At 33.8% G+C, this 26263-nt stretch overlaps 1 long non-coding RNA gene across 1 annotated transcript; it reads left to right on the top strand.

Annotated features, from left to right (window-relative positions):
* The first annotated feature begins 921 nt into the window (after nt 1-921).
* LOC123662320 lies at nt 922-25402 on the top strand. The gene is made up of 3 exons (XR_006744480.1): nt 922-994; nt 18140-18142; nt 25391-25402. It is a non-coding gene; the product is annotated as an uncharacterized LOC123662320 (long non-coding RNA).
* The last annotated feature ends 861 nt before the right edge of the window (nt 25403-26263 follow it).

The following is a 26263-nucleotide window of genomic DNA, read 5'->3' as shown; positions in this document are numbered from 1 at the left end:
ATTTAATTAGTATAAAGACACGTTAAATATTGGAAGGAACAGTGATTCCCGCACTAGGCAATGCCCGTGTCGTGGGATTCAATAACACAAATAATTACCAGGTGTAGTGCGGCTTAAGAAGATAATAATTATCTGTGTAACAAAATACAAATATCAAAAGACAACATCCAGTGTCAATGACCTCCGTTACTTGAAGGCTTGGAAAACTTATAAAAGAATAAATAATGAGTTAAATGCACATATCACATAGACAGTATGTTTAGTACTTATGTCATAATGACGACGCGTTGGCGCAGCAGCCACAGTACTAACTGTTGCGCTGGCGGTCGCGGGTTCGATCCCCGCTCACGACATATATTTGTATTGGCCATATAGATGTTTGTCATGGTCTGGGCGTTTGTGCTTGTGCATTGTGTGTTTCCGGACCCCCGACACAGGAGAAAATCCTACTGGGGGCCGTTGAGTGTGAATCGTTAAAAAAAAATTTGAATTATAAGTTTGAACGTTATCAACGTTTCGTTGTCAAAGACTATATTTTATAATGATAAACAAAAAAGTATATTTTTTTTTTTTTTTATTTCAAAAATAATTACAATGGTCTTACAGCTTGATTGTCCTCGCCAAACTTTGCTGTTTGACGGCGAGACACGCTCTTATTTAACACATAACGACATTGTAAATAGGCAAAATATGACATTCTCTTAACTTAATCCAACTACAAACTATGCTTAAAATATAAAAAAAAAATGAAAAATAATTTTTGAAAAACGAAATAATTTTTTTTTATACAATGACAGGTTTTTTTTTTTATACGTGTGTCAAATACATCGTAGTGCGTGTGATGTTTTTTATTCATTTAATGTATTTTTTATGCAACATTTTAATTTTAATTTCAACAACAATTTACAATTTGCACTCCTTCTCTACATAAGCTATAAGTATGCGAAATTTCAAACTCCTCCGTCAGCGCAAGTTTCGTAAAAAGAGGTACAAAGTTTTTGCTTCACGTATTAATACATAGATATGCCTATATTAATCAAAACCAAGTTACATACGTATACATACACATGCTTAATGAGTGTAGCCATAGTAAATATTAGATACACCCACACTCTATGAGAGAATCAGACCCGCGAGCGTATATTTTATAAGATAGCGAAGAGTCGAAATAATCAACTTTAGATATGCAAAAATACGAGTTCTTTTCAAGACGCCGATAATTCAATATTGTTATGAAATCTTTTCTCAAAGGTGCGAATGTTATCCGCTTTTACGACAATAAATCAGTTTATCCTTGAGTATTATTAAGCTTACTCCCTAACTCGACGCTTGGGAGTTCAGAAATTTCGGATAAGGTATTCTTTTATAAAAATAATCTATGACACCTTTAAAAGTAATTAACTATATAAAATATTTATTGCTTCTTTCAGATAACAGTTAAATGTGTCGTTTTCCTTACGATATTTTTAATTTTTACATTATTCAATTAATTATTACCATATATTACCAAAAAAAATATTACTTTAAACATAATACTTACCGCCTTATCTCCTCTTGATATAAGACATTCTCTTTGAAACCTAATAAGCCGTGATAAAATACGAAAAAGTTATTTCATTGTAATGGGTGAAATTCGCGTAAACATTAAAAAAACAGTCCAATTAAATCAATTCTAAAGCAATGAGCTGCAACATTTCATTATATCTTTAGATTTAATTTCGTAAATAATAAAATTATTATATATACAATTCAGCCTTCGGAAATTTAATTAAAATTTATACAATGTGTATAGGACTAAGCCGAACGTAGTCAGCCCTGTTAAAGTCTAATCCTTTCATAAACATGTTGTTATTGCTTATACGAACTTTCGGATAATTCTAGTCTTTCCAAACTCGAATACCTAAGGCTTAGGTAACTTTTGCCACCAAAGTTACTTTTGTTGAACACTTGTTCTCGGAAATCTTTTCCTAAATTCTCTACACAGAATAGTAATTTACATACACCATAACAGTTTATTGTACGTTTCGGTAATTTTCATTCTGAATGTTCTTTGTTTTAAAGCTCTTTTAACCTATTTTAGAAAGAAGATAAGATGACGAAAGATTATTTTATTTTATTCTGTTACTCAAAAAGAAGTTTTTTTTCATAACACAATATAGTATGTAATAAAGTTAAAAGATGTTTTTTTATTGGTATTGTTTTTTATATTCAGACACCGCGTTGGCGCAACGGTTGCAGCCATGGATTGTACCTGTTGCTCTGGCGGTTGCGGGTTCGATCCCCGCACATGACGAACATTTGTATTGGCAATACAGGTGTTTGCCGTGGTCTGGGTGTTTGTGCAATCCTTGTGGGACCGCGCCTCGGAGAGCACGTTAAGCCGTCGGTCCCGGTTGTTATCATGTTCACCTGATAGCGATCGTTACTCATAGTAGGGAATGTATCCGCCAACCCGCATTGGATTAGCGTGGTGGATTAAGCTCTAATCCTTCTCCTACATGGGGAAAGAGGCCTATGCCTAGTAGTGGGATATTACGGGCTGAAGTGCGTTTTTATAAATCTACAGTTTCTTGAGCGATTACTTTTCAATTTAAGAAAACTAATGCTATGAATACAAACGTTTTGTACTTTAGCTGTTTTGATGGTGATCTAACATTAGAATGCGCATGCTTACAAACGCTAGCCTTTAAAAAATTAAGTGTCACATCAATTACTAAATACATCCAGCGCTTCCCCTTCGGCAAGTCACGACGATCGGTCCCTTACTCCACACTCCAACTAAAATCATCTTACAATGAAAGGGAAAATTTTGTAAATTACACCCCATGACACCCCATTACTCTATCCCTGTAACGTGGGAGTGAGCGTTATCAAAACTTTGCTTGTAAACGTGTTGACGTACAACTCTAATTACTTTTAATCTTCAATCAGAATACTTAATTCCTATTGTAGGTTTACATAAATGTGTAAGCTCGGAAACGAAAAAAAACCAACTTCGATTTTTATTGACAATTTTTCGAAATCATATCGAAATTTAATTAATATAACGTATTCACTATTCGAAAAAACAGTTAAATAAATATGGAGGTACTATTAAAGATAACTCAAGAAGTATTTTATTTATTTATTTACTAAACATTATCTACAAAAAAGAAAATATATTTTAGAACCATTAGACACAAAAATAAATAGTGTACGCAAAGGCAGCCTTATCGCTTATAGGCTCGTTAGATTTGGATCAGAATGATAAGCAGGTACCAGCTTCGGTAAAAAAAAAAATCATCAATATCGTCACACCCAGTACAAAGTTATGAGATAACACACATAAAAAATACAGTTAAATTAAAAATCTTCTTCTTCTTTTTAAGTTAGTTAAAAATAATCCACTTTCATTTCTCGAAAGATAACGCCTGTTAGCAATGAAAACGATTATTATGATTAATGATATTGCTATGATTTTTTACGAGGCGCTTAAATAAAATAAATTGTTTCGTAATATTGTACCTACACATAAAGTAATGTTTTATATTTGTACCTAACAAACGCGTATCAGATATGTGAATATGTATTTTGATTAATGATAATTCTAAGCAAAATCAATATTCCCATTTGAAAATAAATATTTTACGTATTCGAAACATGCAATGTTTTCATTAGTCTTGATGAGGGAACCTATAAACGAGTTACAACACGCGTAGGGATCTAACCCTTCGAAATATTATACGTTCTGTATTGATTGGGTCTTAGAAACAGCCCTTCATACGTGTTTAAAGATCAAACGAAATTGAAACGACAATTTGAGAGAAGAGTCATAACTAATAATTATATCTTTTCTTTTTAGGTATCAAAAATTACTTATAAGTCCATCGACTATAATACGATATACGATTGGACTATCGGCCCAATTGTTAGTGACAATGACGTAGCGAGCTTAACTCGCACCCGGGACACAATACCGTTTTAGCGAATCCACCCCTCCCCTCATTCGAAAATCATACCTGGACATGATGCCTCTCGCTATACCAATAGGTAGTGGTCCTACTCTAATACTGCAAATTATCTACCCCGAAACTGACTATAATCTAAAAAAAATATTTAAAAAATGTTACAAATTTTTCTTTGCAGTCACCTATTATGTGTCGATAGTTATCGTTATTGTCATGCTCCTTTAAATGATACCTTGATATTTGATTTAACCAAAACTATGTTTTTTAGCTAAGTACTCACAAAAAAAAACTTATCACAAAACCTCTTTTCTAATGTCAGGATAAATTCATTTCAATTAAAACTAGATAACTATAACACCGAGGGGGGAGAGGGGTCTTTGATTTGCTGATTTTTGATGACATGGGGGCCGGGTGGCTACTTCAGCAATAGTATTATTTCTGAATAGATTAAAAATATATATAACAATGTTTACGTAAACATAGGAGAATGGGGGGAGGGTAGGGTTTTGCTGACTTTTGCTGACAAGGAGGAGGAGAGGGTTAAAATTACTGAAATTCTGATTACGTAATACTTGAATGACCCCCTATTTAGCAAACAGGAAATAAAAGACAAGTCAAAAAAAAATTTCTGATAAAGTGGTCAAACTCTATACCGTCATACCTAAATTAATGTTAAAATCAACGCACGAGCGTTGCAGCTGATTGGTGGGACAGTCGTTCAACAGGATAGCTAGCCCTTTTATTTAATAACGCTGCTCAACCCTACGCTTAGCTTTTTGATTGTATAACAGTTAGCACTTCTAGCATCAGGTTTTACTTCAATGTCACCGTAAATAATAAATATGTTACTGTACCCAAAACCCTGTGCTGTGTGGCTACGGCACTAAAGAATTTAGCCACCCCCTCTCTTCCCGTGGGTGTCGTAAGAGGCGACTAAGGGATAACAAGGTTCCACAACCACCTTGGAACTTAAGAAGCCGACCGATGGCGGGATAACCATCCAACTGCTGGCTTTGAAATACACAGGCCGAAGACGGGCAGCAGCGTCTTCGGTGCGACAAAGCCAGTACTGCGGTCACCAACCCGCCTGCCCAGCGTGGTGACTATGGGCAAAACACATAAGTTCACGTTATTTTTGGCGTCAACTTGTGGAGGCCTATGTCCAGCAGTGGACTGTATAGGCTGTAATAATGTACCCAAAATAAACTACATTTGTTTAGATTTATCTTTGGTCAAAAATGCTTACATATGTATAAGTACACCTGAAACTTTTAGTACTTAATACTAATCTTACTTAGTACATCTCTTGTTTGAAAGTCATATTCCATAAAATATTTGTATATTACCCACAATACTGTTCTCAAAAATATCAGATGAATTTCGTAGGCTGAATAATTGTGTTTCCAGGCAAACGAAAAAAACTGACTTCAATTATATCGACAAATAATACGACGTAGGTAAACGAAAAATTAGTCAAGTAAATACGCATTATCAAAGATTACTCCAAAAGTTGAAATCAGATCTCGATGAAAATTAAATGTGACCACATGATAAACATCGGCTTTCGATTAAATTAAAAATGATCAAAATCGGTACACCCAGTAAGAAGTTATGGGGATTTTCGAGTTTTCCTCAATGTTTCTAGCGCCCCATCATCAGATCCTGGTTTCCTTATCATGGTACCACACCAGGGATATCTCCTTTCCAACAAACAAAAGAATTATCAAAATCGGTTCATAAACGACGAAGTTATCCCCGAACATACATAAAAAAAATAATAAAAATATATACGGTCGAATTGAGTAACCTTCCTTCTTTTTTGAAGTCGGTTAAAAATCGTTCGTATTTACCATTTAATTAGCCAGCCAAACTTCACTTACGGTAGCTAAATGAGATTTAGATCAATGCATAAAGTTACTTGATATTAATATATGCGGACTTTCTACAATAAAATGTCTAGCCATATTGAAAGCCTATTTTAATCACTTGTCTGCAACATGCACAATACAAGCAAGAAGTTCCAATCAAGGATTCTCTTTGTCCCAACCCTTTCTTTATCGTGTAGCAAAATATTGTCCTCATACTGAATATTAACCGAGTTCCCTCTATTTAGTGGCATCTAAATTATTCAGGGCTCTATGTATTGACCAGTTTAATGTTTGTAGTCTGAACGAACCATTTAATAGTGGTCCTTCGTCCCCAATCTCAAACTTCGAATGATTTGCTTTCCGACGATTGGAAATGTTCTAGTGCGTATCAAGTTTAGTTGGTCCATGTATGTTATTGCTCTGTTTGACAACCTGATATATTCCAACCAATATTTCTGTTGCAAATTTTGTTAATTTTAATGTTCGTCATATCGTAAAACTTTTTCATCTTGAATATTTAATGAATGACAATGAATAAAAATCGAAAGAAGGATGTATATCTTCTAGACATACTAAAAATTTACTTTGAATAAGCTACTACAACTTAATATTGTATGATAAACAATCACCCATCTCTCTTCACAAGGACAAATCCTTTCTATCCAAATTTATCCTTTTAGTTAGTGACAAATTTTGGGCATTCCTCGAAAGTTCACTGTTTATCAACTATAACAAACGTAAATAGATAAACTGAATAAAGTAAGAAGAGTACCTTGATTTTTAATTATTTCAGTTTTACTAATTATGTCATAAACAAATAAATTAGATTTCGTAGCGATGACAGCTTCTTCACTTACTCGTAGTATTAAGAAAACGATTTTACGATGGAGATGATTTTAATACATATTGCACCAAAATGCAGGTATAACTATAACCCCTTGACACAGCACATGTTCAATTTTAAGAACATTTAATAAGCACAGTCTAAAGCACCCCAGCATGAGTAAGGCGAGAATAATGTGAAATAATCGAGTTGTGCTTACGTTGTGCCGTCAATGGGCGCTGATTGAGCTCTGTAACGATGTTACCGTCAGAGACTGATGAACTTTACCGTGTTGTGGGGTCTAAAGTCTCCCCACGGAGCGGTTAGGGTTTAGGGAATGTAAAACCACTCTGGACATAGTAACTGTATATATTTATTAGATCTAACAACTGTGTCCATTGTGCTGAAAACAGCTAAATATAATCACTTTTAAATTCATACGAAAAAAATACTAAGAATTTAGTTAAATAATTGTCAGAAGTGTAAAAGTTATTTCTATAACAACTATTTGTACACTTCCTATCCGCTTTTGTATGTCCTGTCCTACACCCAAAGGTTGTCTGGAAGAAATTGCTCTTTTAGCGATAAGACCGCCTTTGTTCATCTTTAATTATACTACTTTAGTTTCTATCTTTTAATGGTGTGCAATAAAGAATATTATTATTATTATCATTATAAAAGTCGTAAAAAAACACTGAATAGTTATGTTTTATTTGTTATAAAGAAAACTATTCTGATTTGTTTTGGTTACATGTCATTATCATCATTAGATATCATTTCAGCCTATCACAGTCAACTGTTGGACAAAGGCCTCCAAACAAGTTCAAGGCGGGTTGGTGACCGCAGGGCTGGCTTTGCTAGATGTACTCAGTATAAATAGATATGAGCGGTATATAGTCCACTTTACAAATACATGTATCGTGGGCTTGTTCGCTTAAAACTGATGAATTATAAAAAATACAAATCTGCTTTCTACTAGCATAAAATAATTTAGTTTAATATTTTCGGTAGAAAAATTTTAACGGTAAAGTAAAATATTAAATGCTGATATTGATAAAATATCAATCTATAATATAAATAAAAATAGGTAAAAAAACTTTTTAAGTTAAACGGTTTTATGTTAAACATACATTGCAATGTTTAAGATAAATGTACTGAAAACCAAAAAATAATAAAATAGATACAGTCGTGGGAATTATAAACATATGCATAGACTAGACTAAAATAAAACCGTGGGGCACGTCAATTGTCTACAATCGTTGATTAAAATGTTTGTTTTGTAATGTTACACTATAATTCGGCAGTTGTTCAACCGACAAAGATGGACGTGTGATAAGTAGGGCTAGAATGTGGAAACAAGCTAGCAAGCTCGATTATAAGCGAGTTTTAGGGTTTCATAGTGGTGAGCGAGTAGTACTTTTATCATATGTTTTGTCGATTAAAGACAAACTACGAGCAGTGAAACGATTCCTCGCCAGCCAGCAGTGTGAATGTCCAACGATAAACTAGTTGAAACATCTCTTTTATTTACATGGAGTGTATAACTATTGGAATTTCCATGAGCAAGAAAATAGTAAGTAATTTCCTCACCGTCTGCGGGCCAACTGCCTATTTTAACGACGAATTAAACGATTCTTCTATCGCACATTAAGTCGATAATTTGTAGACAATTGACGTGCCCCACGGTTTTATTTTAGTCTAGTCTATGCATATGTTTATAATTCCCACGACTGTATCTATTTTATTATTTTTTGGTTTTCAGTACATTTATCTTAAACATTGCAATGTATGTTTAACATAAAACCGTTTAACTTAAAAAGTTTTTTTACCTATTTTTATTTTCTAGTTTTTAGTTTTTATTTCGCATTCTGTTTAATTCATTTAGTGCTTCATTATTGCAAGGCCCATCTTAAATATTGAGGTTGTATAGTGCACTGTATTCTTCTTGTCAAGCCCTTTTATTTGATACCCATATTGGTGGGATTGATAAAAAATTGTTATCAGACATTTGGTAGCGGCGGCCAGCTTAGATTTCAATTTTGCATAGTAAATTGTATTCTACTTGTTGAGACCTTTCATTTGATACCCATGTTGATGGGATTGATAAAACCTAAGTTATCCGCCATTTTGTAGAGGCCGCCATCTTGGATTTTAATTTTATATAGTGCATTGATTATACTGGTTGAGCACTTTCATTTGATACCCATATTGATGGGATCGATAAAACCTACGTTATCCGCCATTTTGTAGCGGCCGCCATCTTGTATTTCAATTTTTTATAGTATATTGTATTCTGCTTGTTGAGCCCTTTCATTTGATACCCATATTGATGGGATTGATAAAACCTACGTTATCCGCCATTTTGTAGCGGCCGCCATCTTGGATTTCAATTTTTTATAGTATATTATATTCTGCTTGTTGAGCCCTTTCATTTGATACCCATATTGATGGGATTGATAAAACCTACGTTATCCGCCATTTTGTAGCGGCGGCCATCTTGAATTTATAATGATAATGAATAAACATAATTGTATTGTCACCAAAATCCAAAGTGTATACAAAATTTCAGATTAATCGGTTGACAGGAAGAGGGTGAAATTTGAATTACTAAATTTGACCCAAGAATAAATAATAAATAAAAAATAAAAAAATAAAAAAACAAACGGGGTGAGCTAAATAAAACCGTTTAAAAATGAGTCGCTGAATGTGTTGCTAAGCGCAAAACTCGAGAACGGTTGGACCGATTTCGCTAATTCTTTTTTTAAAATATTTCTTGAAGTACGAGGATGGTTCTTACGGAGAGAAAAATTCTAAAAAAAAAAATTTAAATTTCCTAAAAAAGTCTAAAAACAACACTTTTCTATACTCCCATACAAAAGATTTGTGATAATACTTAAAAGTCAATTTGAACTTTAATACCATACGATAAAGTTTGTGTTAGGCGATACGAAGTTCGCCGGGTCAGCTAGTGTTTAATAAATCTTCGATCTTAGTTTTCTTACAATCTTTTGGTTGGTTAACAGACTAATTAACTCTTACGAATGCTATTCTTTTGTTTTTAATTGTTTCTTCTGCCTGTCTCAATTTTCGTCTTAACTCCGCTACGTTGCTAATGTATATATAAAACAATATATATATAAAACTCCTTTGAGCCTAATTACTTAACTATTAAATTTACTATAAAGTGTTCACTGTTGTTAAATAACTTATAATTACAAATGCCGTAACTTGAACCAACTAAAAAGCTAGTGGTTCAAACGACACTGTCTGGAAAGTACGGACAAAGGTGATTTTGTTAGGAACTCAAACTACAGGACCGAGTTATTTTATTATATTTGAATATGCCAGCCACAAAGCCTTTGTAATTGATTTAAATTGAATTTAGTACTTATAGTGAGTTATTCATTTTTTAGCACACTCTCTAATAGGAGACCGCTCCTTAATTATGTTATCTTTCATTTTCTGCATATTTATAGTTGAAGTATAGTGGAGTATATGGACAACTGTCCATGCAAGAGAAGAATTGGACCTTAATCCACCATGCTACTACACCGCGGATTGGCGGATATATTCCCTACTATGAGTAACGATAGCTATCCGTTGTATATGATAAGAACTAGGACCGACAGCTAAAAATGATTTTCGAGGTACGGTGGGGAGACCCACAAGGACAAATATCCAAAACGGAAAGATATATATGTGCACAAACACATATATCTATGCCGAGTGAGAATCGAACTCGCAAACCGTCATTGTTTAGACGCGTACATGGCACACGCACCATTACACCAGAGCGGTACATGAAGAAAGAGACCTATGCTCAGCAGTAGGTTGTTACAGCCTGAATCAAATCGAATCGATATTTTTATTTCGGATTCGATTCCAAGTTATAACTTAAAAAATTTCGTAATTTGTAATAAAAACTGAAATAGCGTGCAACAGGAATTTCCTGCTCAAAATATGGAGCAGCCCGACTGGGGTAGTACCTCGACCTTACAGAAGATCACAGCAAAATAATACTGTTTTCAAGCAGTATTGTGTTCCTGTTGGTGAGTAAGGTGACCAGAGCTCCTGGGGGGGATGGGGATTGGGTCAGTAACGCGCTTGCAATGCGTCTGGTGCTGCAGGCGTCCATAAGCTACGATAATTGCATACCACGGATGAGCCGTACGCTTGTTTGTCGATCTATTTATATAAAAAAAAAATACGATGTGTATTATGGTGCGTGCAAAAATAAACGACATGAATGAATGCTTGGAACTTCTACTTGTTCCAATAATAATTACACAAATAGTTTTGTCACAACTTCGATGTAACCAAAATTTATTTTATTGGAGTTACGAATTATAATCTGAAGTCTTCAGTCTATCTTTGATTTAATGATTGTCGTGGAGACTACAACATTGTAACTAGAGAAACGATATTAGTTCTTGCGATAACAATTAAGTTCTACAGCTTTATGTGCCATTCAAAGTGCGAAAGGACAGGATCACCATCATTGGACCACAGGATCAATATCTAGACTAGGTGTCTACCTACGTGCCGGGGCGAGGTGGCGAATGCTAGCGCGACCCAATCTCGCCCCACCCAGGCGGACGACTGCTTACACGTAGTGGTTTTTTAATCAGTAGGAGTCTGACATAACCCTCTGGCGCCCGCAAAGAAAGAAAGATTTTAATAATATATTCATTAGGTACAAAGGGCGACCTTATAGCTAAAAAGCAGTCTTTTTCAGGCAACCTCAAGGCAAAGACAAGCAAGGCAAGGTCTAGCGTCAGCATAGGTTTACAAGTTACAATAAATTTATAAGTTGTAGTTGAACTTTAAAGTGTAAACTCAATATCCTGTATTTACTCGTACATCCTGTAAATTTCACACCATTGGACAATCCTTTCCTTCTATTATGACTAACTCGCCTCGCTTTCTCAACTCAATCATAGATTAATAAATAAATACATCCAGCAAGCCTGAATTCAACTAGAGTATGTACTGTTTCTTGACACGACTTGAAGACAAAAGTACTTTGAGACAATACTATAGAACTCAATGTACCTCCCAGTTAAGATGTAAAGTCATGTGCGTTTACTTGGAACTACTTACTTTAATCAACTAGACAATCGACACTAAACACATGTACGAATAGAACTATTAATAGATCAAAAAACCAATGTCTGATTTAACTTCATTCAAATAGAACTGTTATTCCATTCAATTGAACGGGATTATACGTTAAGAATAATAAAACCAACGGTATAACTCAAACAGTCGTTCTCGTTAAAAACTCATTCAGTACAATATCTTAGCGGGAGAATTGGGGTTACAATTAATTTCAGAGCGGTCTGCGGTCGCCTCCAGACGCAGTACCGTGGATATCTTTCACTTTGTACCTTTTGAGTTTTTATTCTAGTCTTGGTATAAGACATTGAATTAGTATTAATTTGAGATTATTATGTACCCTACTTATAGATGAAGCATATTTACAATTCATAAAAATTATTAAGTAAAGGAATGGAAAATGGAGAGTGTTCAATATACAGCGCTGCTAAGGTGCTTACTGGATTCCTAACCAACACTGGATGTTTAACCCAAAATGTTAAACTTTTTATGCATTATCTACTATGCATATTACTCATATTAAATACTAGTATACTCGTACTAAAATATCAAATGGAAAACACGTGACAGTTTATTAGTTCCCCCGAGACTAAAAAGTTCTAAAAATTTAGGTGAACTTCAGTCGATAAGACAAACGTCGAAGAACTGCAGTAACGAATAGATTAAGTATAGTTCGACGACAGTTTGTTATAGTTTCAGTTTCTCTTCGGAACTAAAGTATTGGATGACTTCAATGGATTGACTATTCTTTTGAATTCAGTGTGAAGATTCTTTCTATTTTTACTTGAATTATTTACTTACTACAATACATATATTCATCTATATAATTATGTCATTTAAAATATTTGAAGCTACATGCTCATCTAAGACACACATAATTATGAGATATCAAAAATCATATTTAAATCAACGAATAGGTTTCCTAGCACATAAACAGCAACAATAGACATTTAAAAATGTATAAACGTGTATCAGTAAGTAATAAAAAAAAAATCCATTTGTATATTTAGTCTGAAAAAACAATATATTTTTTAACCACAACATAAACAATATTGTTTCAGACACATTATTTTACGTAGAACATGATATCAGATCAAATAGGAATGTACCCTTTTAGCAGAGACACAAATGTGTAGGTCCAATACAAATGGCGAATCGACCGCTGCGATCAATTATAAAACAGAATTGGTTTGGGAAGTGATCCGGTGCCTTTCCAGTCTTATCAATAAACTAGCTTTAAAGCGATTGTGTTTTATTTTATCTATAGCCATGGAGGATAGATAAAACAATAGCTTATTTTTAAATCAAACACTAGTGTACTGATTTTAAGAATAGTTTTACGACAAGATTATGATCAATGAGAAACAGGCAATATTTTAACGGAAGAAAACGGAACACGCAAAATCTTGAAATTCAAAGCTAATATTATAGATTTATAATTTTGCGTTTGAATTAAAATTGTCAAAATAATTATGATTTCAATAATATTGCCTCTGTGATAGTACTGTACTAACTATTGTACGGCTAAATTAACATCTACTTCAAATTTTAATGAAATTACCAAAAATTATCAAAAATCTATAAAATTAAATAATAATAATATACTTCATTGCACATTTAAATAAAGAAGAAAATTTACATTACAAGCAATCATTAATCATATTAATACGTAAAGAAAAAACTTTGTACCCATTTTTTATGAAAATTGCAAAGACCGAGGAGTATGACATTTCATACACTTATAGTTTATATAGAGGAGTGCGGGATGCTAATATTTTTTTAACGTTTTTTTTTTTTGTTTACTTAACATTTAATTACACACACTATCATGTATTTAACACACACACGCATATTATTCTATTTTGTTGATTGTCAGTCTGTAGTCAAATTGAAAAGAATTTTAAAATGTTCTTTATTTTCATTAGTTTTTGGTTTTTGGTAATTTAAATTTTTAATTACGGTCGAATTACGATCGCTAGCAGTGCTACCAACCCTACTGTTTTGACAGTAGATTTGCTGTTTTTACATTGACGACCCTGTTTTCTGTTTCATTCCTAATTTTTACTGTTTTTCAATTATCGTTCAGCGTTATCACTGTGTGACATGTTTTGATGACCACTAAATAATAATACACAATGATACCAGATGGCAGGATCTACTCTTATAGCGATTAGAAGGGAATCCCCCGACCAGTCTTATATGATTGGTATTCATATTTTATATACGGGAAATTATGTACAAAATTTGTACAAAATTAACCATGCAAAAATTCTCCAAAACATATTTTTCGGATATTTTAAAACATTTTAAGTATTCACAAATGTTAAACCTTTGTGTGAATTGCTGGAGAAACTTTTGTGCTTACTTGAAGCGCCGCCGTAGAAAGAATATTTTGTGCCATAAATATTATGAACACTAAATTCTTCACTTCTTCACTTCACTAAATTCTCTCCTTTTCGCACGAGGCTTCCTCTCTTTTATGGCAGCGCTTATGCGCCAGCTTCGACAACAGCTGATGGCTCTTTTTATCTGAAGGCAAACCGCAGAGACGAGAGCAGTCGTTGCAGCTTCCCCGTCGATTGAGGCATCCTGTACGCTAGAATAGAACAGAAATAGAATAAAAATATAATAGAAAAAGAATAGAAACAGAACAGAAATAGAATAGAAATAGAATAGAAATAGAATAGAAATAGAATAGAAATAGAATAGAAATAGAATAGAAATAGAATAGAAGTAGAATAGAAATGGAATAGAAATAGAATAGAAATAGAATAGAAATGGAATAGAAATAGAATAGAAATAGAATAGAAATAGAATAGAAATGGAATAGAAATGGAATAGAAATAGAATAGAAATGGAATAGAAATGGAATAGAAATGGAATAGAAATGGAATAGAAATGGAATGGAAATGGAATAGAAATAGAATAGAAATGGAATAGAAATGGAATAGAAATAGAATAGAAATAGAATAGAAATAGAATAGAAATGGAATAGAAATGGAATAGAAATGGAATAGAAATGGAATAGAAATAGAATAGAAATAGAATAGAAATAGAATAGAAATAGAATAGAAATAGAATAGAAATAGAATAGAAATAGAATAGAAATAGAATAGAAATGGAATAGAAATAGAATAGAAATAGAATAGAAATAGAATAGAAATAGAATAGAAATGGAATAGAAATGGAATAGAAATGGAATAGAAATGGAATAGAAATGGAATAGAAATGGAATGGAAATGGAATAGAAATAGAATAGAAATGGAATAGAAATGGAATAGAAATGGAATAGAAATGGAATAGAAATAGAATAGAAATAGAATAGAAATAGAATAAAAATGGAATAGAAATAGAATAGAAATAGAAATAGAATAGAAATAGAATAGAAATGGAATAGAAATAGAATAGAAATAGAATAGAAATAGAATAGAAATGGAATAGAAATAGAATAGAAATAGAATAGAAATAGAATAGAAATAGAATAGAAATAGAATAGAAATGGAATAGAAATAGAATAGAAAAATATCGACTTTACTCATCAAATCTTCAAATGAGTAGCAATCGGTTAAATCCAAAATAACTGATACAACAAACGATTCGCCAATAATACGTGAATTTAATAGACATTTTAGTTCAATATAACATAAAAAGCTCCGTATACTAATTACATCTCTAATTTCGCTCTAAGACGAAAGCACACACTGTTTTAAACGTTAAAAACGTCAAGAACAAAATAAAAAATAGCAAAATGAACACAGTTTACTCAAAGTGATCAGACGTTTCTAGTTAAGAGCCGCGGGAGCGCTGTTAAGCTTTGCACCTGCTAAGTTTAATTTACATTTAATTATAGTAACATTTTAATTAACCTCAAATTTAGGTTCAAGACTCGTCGCGTTGAATTAACTTCGACTTACGTCTGAGAATATTCATGTATTAAAATATGTTCAAAGAGTTGTAACTTCTTGAAGTAATAAGGGTTTATGTCTTTTTTGGTATCCTTAATTTTATCTTTATTTTAAAATTTGTTTAAGAAGTTTTAGTTGAGCGTTGCAAAATTCTGCATAGAAAATACTAAAAAGTAACTAAGATTATAAAAAGTATCCGGACGGAACTTCAATTTTGAAATGTATGCGAGATTTAAAAAAAAATATTTTTATTATATTTACATAAGAAAGTGCATTTATTGTGTGATATTATTTATAACGTGTCAAGACAATACCAAGAACAGTTTTTCTTATCCTTTTATCGAAATTACAGTGTGTGACTAAAATTTATCTGTAATTCTATGTTGTCTGGGGGATTTTCGCTTTTAAGGATAAAGATTCCTATACACAGCAAAGGATATTTATAGTATGCCACAGTACCTACTTTTGATTCAATTGTAACTTATACATCACACCAAATCTAAAAGTATAAAATTATAAAGTCACACAAAGAAATTTTTAGTAAAAAAAATTTGCGTGTAACTTTTACAATGTAATTGTTACCGTTGTGTGTATATGTGTGTCTCTGGGTAGTTCATATGGTTGCAGTTGGGTTTCTTTTTTTATATACAACTGAATTGGCAAACAAGCGTACGGCTCTGATTATCGTAAGTTCTAGACGTGTGCAACACGAGTAGCAGACGCGTTACCGACCCTATCCCCAATTCCCCCCCAGGAGTTCTAGTCACCGTACTCACCAACAGGAACACAACACTGCTTAAAAATAGTATTATTTAGCTGTGATCTTCTGTAAGGTCGAGGTACTACCCCAGTTAGGCTGCTCCATATTTTGCCCAGGAAATTTCCTGCTGTCCCGTACCTCAGTTAGGGTTCAATAGTTCGCTTCCTTTCCGCTTGATGGAACATTTGTATTAAATCTTTAAGTGTCGACAGTATCGGGCTGCTTTTTGCATAAATGCCTGTCATTTCACAATCTTCATAGTGACGTTAAAGTAATTCTAAGTACTACTGGTAAAAGCCCGCGTCAATTTGTTATAATGGATCTTTATTGACGTCTTTCGTTTAAAAGTGCTTAAATTTAAAATAGATTTTATTATACTATATTTTATTAAGTTTATATTACACATGGTTTTTTTTTGTTTAAAATAATGCATAGAAGTATGATTTGAAGTATTGATTAATAAAATTGCTGGTAAGAAACTTGGTATCCTCAATAAAGTCAGGCAGTACTTCACACCGGAACAGCTTCTTACTCTCTACCAAGCACAAGTTCGATCGTGTATGGAGTACTGCAGCCACTTATGGGATGGCTCTGCCAAGTACCAGCTCGCTGCTTTGGATTCTGTGGATCGACGCGCCAGAAGACTCATCGGTGATAAATCACTGGTTCGCTCTAGACTTCAAAGTCTCGAACATCGACGCAAGGTTGCCTGTTTGTCGGTATTTTACAGGTTATATTTCGGAGAGTGTGCTCTAGAACTATACAATTTGGTTCCACCATCACCTTTCTACCACCGAACCGCAAGGCATCGCAAGAATCTGCACCGCTATGTGGTTGAAATCCCACGATCTCGCACTAAACGATTTGCTTCCTCGTTCCTAATACGCACCGCAAAAATTTGGAATGCCCTTCCGGCTTCCGTTTTTCCAACGAACTATAACTTGGGTATCTTTAAATCAAGAGTGAATAGGCATCTTCTAGGCAAGCGCGCACCACCTTAGGCTGCATCTTCACTTGCCTTCAGGTGAAATCGCAGTCAAACGCTAGTCTATATATTTAAAAAAAAAATAGAAGACAAATAATATTATTTCATCTAAATGTTTTGAAAAATTATAATAAATACAACAGATGAAGATAATTTAATGCAATGTCATTAGATTTGAAAAAAAAATTGTATCTATTACATTTATTTTTGTTATTGTTATTTATTGAAAAAATATACATTTTTTTAACTATTTTTGCAGTATTGTCAAGGATGTCTCCTTCGCATTTTCCTTAATTATTTCGAGTACCTTGAGTGGAATGTCACCAGCTTTTATTTTAATAGGAAGACATGATAAGGTATATTTTGCTTGAGTTCCAATTATCGGCCATGTTAATTAGCTAATTTTGATTACCTGTGATAGAGAATGATTTGTGATGCTGTTTTGTGGGATTAATTCTATTGTCTCCCTGTTTATAAACATATAATAAATATTCTAAGCTCGTTGTAATATATTGAATATTCAGATTAACTAATATTTCTGCAATGTGTAAAATAATTACAACTGTACCTCAGGGAGAAAAAATCTGGAGAAGTATCTCGATAAGAAGGTCACGGCTAAATAATATTGCTTTCAATCAGTGTTGTGTTCCTATGGTAAATAAGGTGACCAAAGCTCCTGTGAGTGAGTCCTTGGGGGTAGGTCAACGACACGCTTGCGATGCTTCTGGTGTTGCAGCCTGTGCTTACCTACAGGTGGTTCTTACGCTTGTTTGCCAACCTATCATCATACTCTATATATGTATATCCATTCAATTAATTTAGTAATAAAAATAATACTGTATTAAGACCACACAATTACTATTATACTTACTTGAATAATCACGCCATTAAGTCGGAACTGTTATCATGTACATATCAATTGCTATAATTTCTATCATCCCAAATTGAATTTATCTAATAAAATCTTATATTACTTTTACTTTCAAATAACACAATAAAGCAAGTCTCCAAAGCAGAAGCAATAGTCCTTGAAAATTCATTCAATGTCCCAATAAGGAGCTTACAGTCTATTATTTAAGGATTTCGTTCTATTTCATTTTAATGGATTGCAGGTGAGTTGATGCCGCATTGTGCTGCACTCAGGGTTGCCATAACACAGATATGTAATATTTCAAAAAAACAATTTGAGAAGAAGCCTATTTGGGCGAATCCTCTAGACTAAGGTTGTCGTAACCAAAAGGAGCAATCTTGTAGACAAACATAACGAAGTTTAGAAGCGTTTCAATTTAATTTGGATACTTATCAAAAACCAAGCATAGCACATATCAATGCTAACTTACAGTAACCGCTAACTGAAATAATTGTGTTTGCTCGCAAACGAAAAAAAACCGACTTCCATTACATCGACGAGTAATACAACGTAGATCGACGAAAAAATAGTCAAGTAACTACGCATTATCAAAGATTACTCAAAAAGTAGTTATCAGATCTCAATAAAATTTATATGTGACCACATGACAAATATCAGCTTTCGATTAAATTAAAAATTATTAAAATCGGTACACCCAGTAAAAAGTTATTGCGGATTTTCAAGAGTTTCCCTCGATTTCTCTGGGATTCCATCATCAGATCCTAGTTTCCTTATCATGGTATTAAACTAGGGATATCTTCTTTCCAACAAAAAAAGAATTATCAAAATCGGTACACCCAGTAAAAGGTTATTGCGGATTTTCGAGAGTTTCCTTCGATTTCTCTGGGATCCCATCATCAGATCCTGGTTTCCTTATCATGGTACCAAACTAGGGATATCCCTTTTCCAACAAAAAAGAATTATCAAAATCGGTACATCCAGTAGAAAGTTATGCGGTATAATACAACGTAGGTCGACGAAAAAAGCGTCAAGTAAAAACGCCTTATTAGATATAGCTCGAAAAGTAGTTGTTAGATCTCAAATAAATTTAAATGGGATCAATTGACACACACCACCTTTCGATTAAAAAAAAATTGTCGAAATCGGTCCACCCGGTCAAAAGTTCTGATGTAACATACATAAACAAAAATAAAAATAAATACAGTCGAATTGAGAACCTCCTCCTTTTTTGGAAGTCGGTTAAAAAGGCTTTCAATTTTTTTATTAATACGAAACATCTGCCAAGCGATGTTACAATATGCTTTAATAATGTTTCTAAGTATGGCAACCCTGGCTGTGCCTGATAGAAATGAAAGACTTAGACGGTTGAAAATATATTTACTTTAAGGAAAGACTTATTGTACATTACCATTACAGATTCCTTTCATGATTTATCAGATGATAAGTTAACTGGCGCACGTTTGATTTAACTGTTATTGATTTCCTCTATCAGTTAGCATTATTGAAAACTTCCATACATTATTTGACAAAAGTACTAGCTGACCTGGCGAACTTCGTACAACCATATTTTTTTAACCGTCGTAAATTTCATAATCGATCGAGTAGTTTCGGAGATTATAGATATACTTTACAAACGTCTATATATAATATTTATTTTTATCTGTCTATCAACTGTGTCGTATCGTGTGTCGAATTCCTTTTATAATATAAAATTCCTTTTAATGAGTACTTTTTGAGGGTACTAATTCATCTGAGTTGACTCACATTTTCGTAGATTGTTGTAATTGAGTTACAGCTAAACAATACATAACGGTAAACGAATAACAACCAAATTATTTCAGATCTTATTTAATTGAAGCAAATCCTTTCTGAAACCACAAAAGACAATAGAAGCAAAAGGATGATTTTATGATTAGACTTTGCAAACGTGAAACTTTTGCCTAAACACATATTTACATATATATCAGACTTGCTGGGTCATTAATATTTTTAAAAATGGCAAAACCGTCGACCACAGCTAGGTCTACGGTTCTACTATCACTATCCATCACTCGAAATTAAAAGCGAAAGCAAAATGAAAAATAAAGATTTAAATATGATATAATTTTAATTATAATTTACTAAAAAAGTAGACTGCAATGGTAGATTTATAATTTATTTTAAACTACCGTCACTTAAAAATAATTAACTAAAATAGTATGAAAATTAAACGTAATTCCTTAAATTTTAACAGGAGCTAGGAATTATTTCAAAATTTTAAGATGTAAGGCAGAAAATGTACAGAGTTTCCGCTACTATACAAAGGCTATCTTTTGCTAGCTAATACCAAAAGGAATCTGCCTCCTTTACCGATCCGATCATCCGAAAATGCTTACAACAACTCGATTTCCCGCCAATATGAAGACATTGTCATACTGCGTTCCTATTGGTGGAAGGAGTACACGCATTAGGATCGTTAAAATATTAAATTAAATTATTAGACGAATAAATCAAAGTACAAATACATAAAATTGACTCCTAAAATTACAATAATATTTTAACGTTAATCATTCAGCAATTTAAACAGTAAAAGTATTACATACAAAGAAATAGTAACTAAACAGGTACTTACTTCAAGAAGTTACAAAACAGACAATCAATTCGCTTAGATGTCGTTCGTTAATTACAAACATTAAACATTCAATCTTAACCCAATAAATTACAAACATAATTTTATAATTTCAGTCAAAGCTTGTAAATTGTAATATTGAAGTCCGATTAGCGTCCGCGGCGACATATACTTTATACTATAATAATTATTAAATAAATATTTCATACTAGCAGTGCCCTGCGGTTTTATGCACATTCAAAAAAAATGCCTATAGCCTTCCTCCGTACGTAGGATATCCAATACAAAAATAACTTTTCATTCGAACAAGTAGTTCCTGAAATAAGAGCGCTTAAACAAACAACTTTTCGGCTTTACAGTATTAGTATAGATGAATTCAAAGCTTAGTGCCATTTTCGGGAAATAGGGAACTATAGAACTCGAAAGGAAAATATTTTGAAACACAAAATCTTTACCAAATTTATTCGTCCTAAAATTACTTAGATGTAACGATGGCGGATTTTTTTGTAATAGCTCTAAAATTATCTTTCTTAATTCATTCTTCTAAACTGTTTTATATTGTAATGCTTTTTTTTATTATTATAATATAAATATATTGTTACTATATTAACCTCCTTTAAGCTCTTGATATTAGAAAAACTAGGATATTATTTGACGTTACCTATAAACAGAATGTCTGTAATATTGTTTGATATCTTCAACGTTTGAATAGTAGGCTGTTACAATGGATGTATACTGTGGATTTATTTTTTATATCGCCCACTATTTTATTACTTAAAAACGCTTACCCTTAGTAAAACTAAAGCAAATTTTGACTAATTTTTTTTGGGTCTATGAAGAAACATTTAAATCTAAGAGTAATTGAATTATTGATTAAAATCGGTCTATAAGATATCTAGACCCTAACAGTACAATATAAACAAAAATAAAATAAATCAATTATTTATACATTTTTATTAATGAACTAGCTATGCCCGAGACTTCGTTCGCGCGGAATTTAACAAAATAAGTTATTGTTTAGTTCGCAGAATTATAAAAAAAAAAATCTAAAATAAAAGTAGCGTAAGTTACTCCTCAATACATCAGCTATCTAACAGTGAAAGTAACGTCAAAATCGGTCCAGCCGTTTCAACTATTAGCCGGAGGAAAACAGACAGGCATACAGACAGACAGACAAAAATTATAAAAAATGCTATTTTGATATATCGCACCCTTAATAAAATAAAGATGTAACTCAAAAATCGCAATTTGTGGGAATTGGCGTTTGAAGTTTAGCACTTTTTCCGCATTGTGTTTGATTAAAAATTACCAATTATTTGTAATGCTTTTAATGACTTTTATTATTGATATCAGTAGTTTAAAGTACAGAGATTAATAGAATAATAGAAAAACAACTGTGTTAAAATCTATAATAGCTGTAAAATGGAGATGAAAAAAAAGTTCCGACTTAAATCTCTTTATGCCAAAAATTACTTAATATTTTAGGTAGTATTTCAAAAAAATTCTCTTTAGTATTAAAACATAACAAAAAGTTTTAAAAATAAATCACAATGTTTCGTTTTATGATTATTTAATTGTAATTATGATGTTGTATGTACTAATGCATCATTTTTTTATAAAACGAAAACTGAAATTTATCACCTTTTTTTTAAATTAAACAAATTTTTATTAATCATCCGATATTTATATATCTCTTTATGGCTACAAATATTGTTTTTTAAACAAAACAAAAACTATACACTATTATAAGAATTAGGTACAATTAGTCTCTAGTACTGTGTGGCTACGGGTACTGTGTGGCTACGGTACCAAAGAATATAGCCACCCCCTCTCTTCCCGTGGGTGTCGTAAGAGGCGACTAAGGGATAACACAGTTCCACTACCACCTTGGAACTTAAAAAGCCGACCGGTGGCGGGATAACCACCCAACTGCTGGCTTTGAAATACACAGGCCGAAGACGGGCAGCAGCGTCTTCGGTGCGACAAAGCCAGTACTGCGGTCACCGAGCCGCCTGCCCAGCGTGGTGACTATGGGCAAAACACATGAGTTCACGCTATTTTTGGCGTAAACTTGTGGAGGCCTATGTCCAGCAGTGGACCGTATAGGCTGTAATGATGATGATGAGTCTCTAGTAAATATCTCCTAAAATCACAAATAATTACTAACCACAAATAATCTAATATATAAAATTCTCGTGTCGCGGTGTTTGTAGTTAAACTCCTCCGAAACGGCTAGACCGATTCACACGAAATTTTGTGTGCATATCGGGTAGGTCTGAGAATCGAACAACATCTATTTTTCATACCCCTAAGTTATCATATATGGCAAAACAACGTTTGCGGGGTCAGCTAGTAAATAGTATAAAAATCAGCAGTCTCTTCTTTCTTATATTGTCTATCATCTTGTTTTTGCTCATTGTTTGAATTATCATATGATACACATATATCACACTGACCTTTTTTTGGTTGGTGAAACCCTAAGTTAAATACCGTCGGAATCAATATTTTCTGCACATTTGAATCGTCTCGCCATAAGACTCGACGAATTCCAACCACCAGAGCAGGTTGGGTTTCGAAATGACTACAACACCGTAGACCACATCCATACTGTTCGACAGATTATTCAAAAGACAGAGACATATAATCAGCCGCTGTGTATGGAATTTGTGGACTGCGAGAAAGCCTTCAACTGTGTCGAGACCTGGGCTGTCCTGGACTCTCTGCAGAGATGTCATATCGACTGGCGATATATCGTGGTACTGAGATGTATGTACGACGCAACGACGATGACCGTTCATGTCCAGGACCAGAGAACAAGACCTATTTCTCTGCGGCGTGGGGTAAGACAGCAAGATGTAATATCACCGAAACTGTTTACCACTGCGCTAGAGGATATTTTTAAGACCTTGAACAAGGCATCAATGTCAACGGTGAATACATCTCACCTTCTTTTTGCCGACGATATCGTCATCTTTGCGGACACGTTAGATGAGTTAGGCCAAATGCTAGCCGGTCTAAACGAGTCCTCCCGACGTGTCGTTCTCTGTATGAACTTGGACAAAACGAAAGTTATGTCTAACAACCAAGTCATACCGAGACAGGTATCGGTCGATGGTACCCTTCTCTATGTTGTTCAGGATTATATTTACTTAGGCCATACTATCCAACTAGGCCGCAACAACTTTGAGAAGGAGGCCGATAGGAGAATTCGGTGGGGCTGGGCGGCATTTGGCAGGCTTCGTCGAGTCTTCACTTCGAAGATTCCGCAATGCTTGAAGACAAAAATCTTCGAGCAATACGTCCTGCCTGTGTTAACATTACCGAGCCGAGACATGGACACTGACGAAGGGACTGGTCCACAAATATAAAGTCCCTCAACGTGCAATGGAACTGGCCATGCTTGGGGTTTCCCTCAAAGATAGGATTAGAAACGAGACTACCGCGAGAGAACGAAAGTAACCGATATAGCCCACAGAATTAGCAAGTTGAAGTGGCAGTGTGCTGGTCATCTGTGGCGCAGGACCGGTGGCTGTTGGAGCAGACGCGTCCTGGAGAAGAGATCGCGTCTTGGCAAACACAGTTTGTGACGTCCTCTGGCCCGTTGGACCGACGATCTACCTAAGATTGCCGGTGTAAGCTGGATGAGGATTGCGGAAAACCGGGATGTCTAGCGCGAACTTGGGGAGGCCTATGTCCAGCAGTGCATTGCAATAGGCTGAACTGACTGACAAATATTTGGTTTATTATTGCAGTCAGAGTCAGAAGAACTTTGATTTTCAAACATAAAATTTCTTCTGTTGACAAGCTTATTAAACAACGTATTAAAATCTACAGTGCATCGTCGTCACTCAGGTCGACGTCACTTAGATCTGTGTATTATACTGGAGAAATATTGTAACTGGCCACACTATTGTAATTTCGTCGCTCTCTCAGCTGAATTTGCTCATATTTTGCTCAGTATCTTGTGGTGAATTGGTGTAAGACGTCTTTTCTTCACAATTCGTTGTAACGTTTTGTGGGGCAGGGTTTTGGGTAGGCATTGAACTATTGGAGCTTGAAAAACTGGATGAAGATGAGCTAGAAGAGCTTGACGATGATGAGCTAGATGAATCGGAACTAGATGAAGATGATCTTGAAGATGAACTAGAGGACTGTAAATGGCTAGTATTATTTAGGTGTCATTTTTCTCGTCAACTCATAAGTGACAGTAAAATATTGAGTCGGTGTCATCATTTTCGTCAGCTCTGCAGTTACATTTTTGGGCTCTGGAGATATATGTATTTTGTTGATTTTCCTCTTCAACCTGCATAACTTCTTTAGTCTAAAATAACAATAATTCATAACACTGTAGTATATTTTAAAGATGAATAATAATCATAATTATTTAACGTCAAAATAGCAGCATTGTTGAATGACAATGATCTATTCAGTCGTTTTGCCATAAAAGAGTAACAATCATCCATCCATACGTCATCCTCATAAACTTTCACATTTATTACAGTAATCAGATGAAAAAAAATTATAACTTATTACACTATTATTATATTACTTAAAAAGCCGACCGGTGGCGGGATAACCATCCAACTGCTGGCTTTGAAATACACAGGCCGAAGACGGGCAGCAGCGTCTTCGGAGCGACAAAGCCAGCCCTGCGGTCACCAACCCGCCTGCCCAGCGTGGTGACTATGGGCAAAACACATAAGTTCACGCTATTTTTAGCGAAAGCTTATGGAGGCCTATGTCCAGCAGTGGACTGTATAGGTTGTAATGATACACTATTATGTTTATCTTATAACTTTGACGCTCGATACGCTGAAACTTAACAAAAATTGTGAGCTCTAAGACGACTCCGTTTTCAAAACCTATAAAAATAAGCACAACAGTTACAAGTTATTCTTAACTTTTACACGAAAAGGGAATTAATGTTGAAAGTTTTTATTTATCTTTCGTCATTCTAAATAATAAAAAGAAGTAAACAAAAGTGACTTTTATAAATAGCCTTATTTATTACAATAAAGTGATACTTAACCAATTACTCCAACAACTAAGGCATATATTTCAATATAAAACTGAAGTGTTAGGCGTTAACTTTGTAAAATTTGTCAATTTTTAAAACAAAACCGAAGTAAATCCAAATGTTACACATCATTATCAAATGCGTTTTCTGAGAGAATGAAGTATAACAAAAATCATCTTTTTATTTTAAATCCCTTTTAATCTAATATCGAATTATTTGATGTTACTCAAAACGGCAGCACTTTAATCTCCGCTCACTGCCGGTGCATCTCTAAATCACGCCACTTTATAAGAACTGACTTGTCAGTTCCAGTTCATAGAAAAGAGAGCAACAGTCGCGTATCTCTCTGTATCTTATAGTTAAA

This window comes from Melitaea cinxia, chromosome 18, assembly GCF_905220565.1.
Source record: "Melitaea cinxia chromosome 18, ilMelCinx1.1, whole genome shotgun sequence".
Lineage (NCBI taxonomy): Eukaryota > Metazoa > Arthropoda > Insecta > Lepidoptera > Nymphalidae > Melitaea > Melitaea cinxia.
This window is presented reverse-complemented; position numbering and strand designations above follow the sequence as displayed.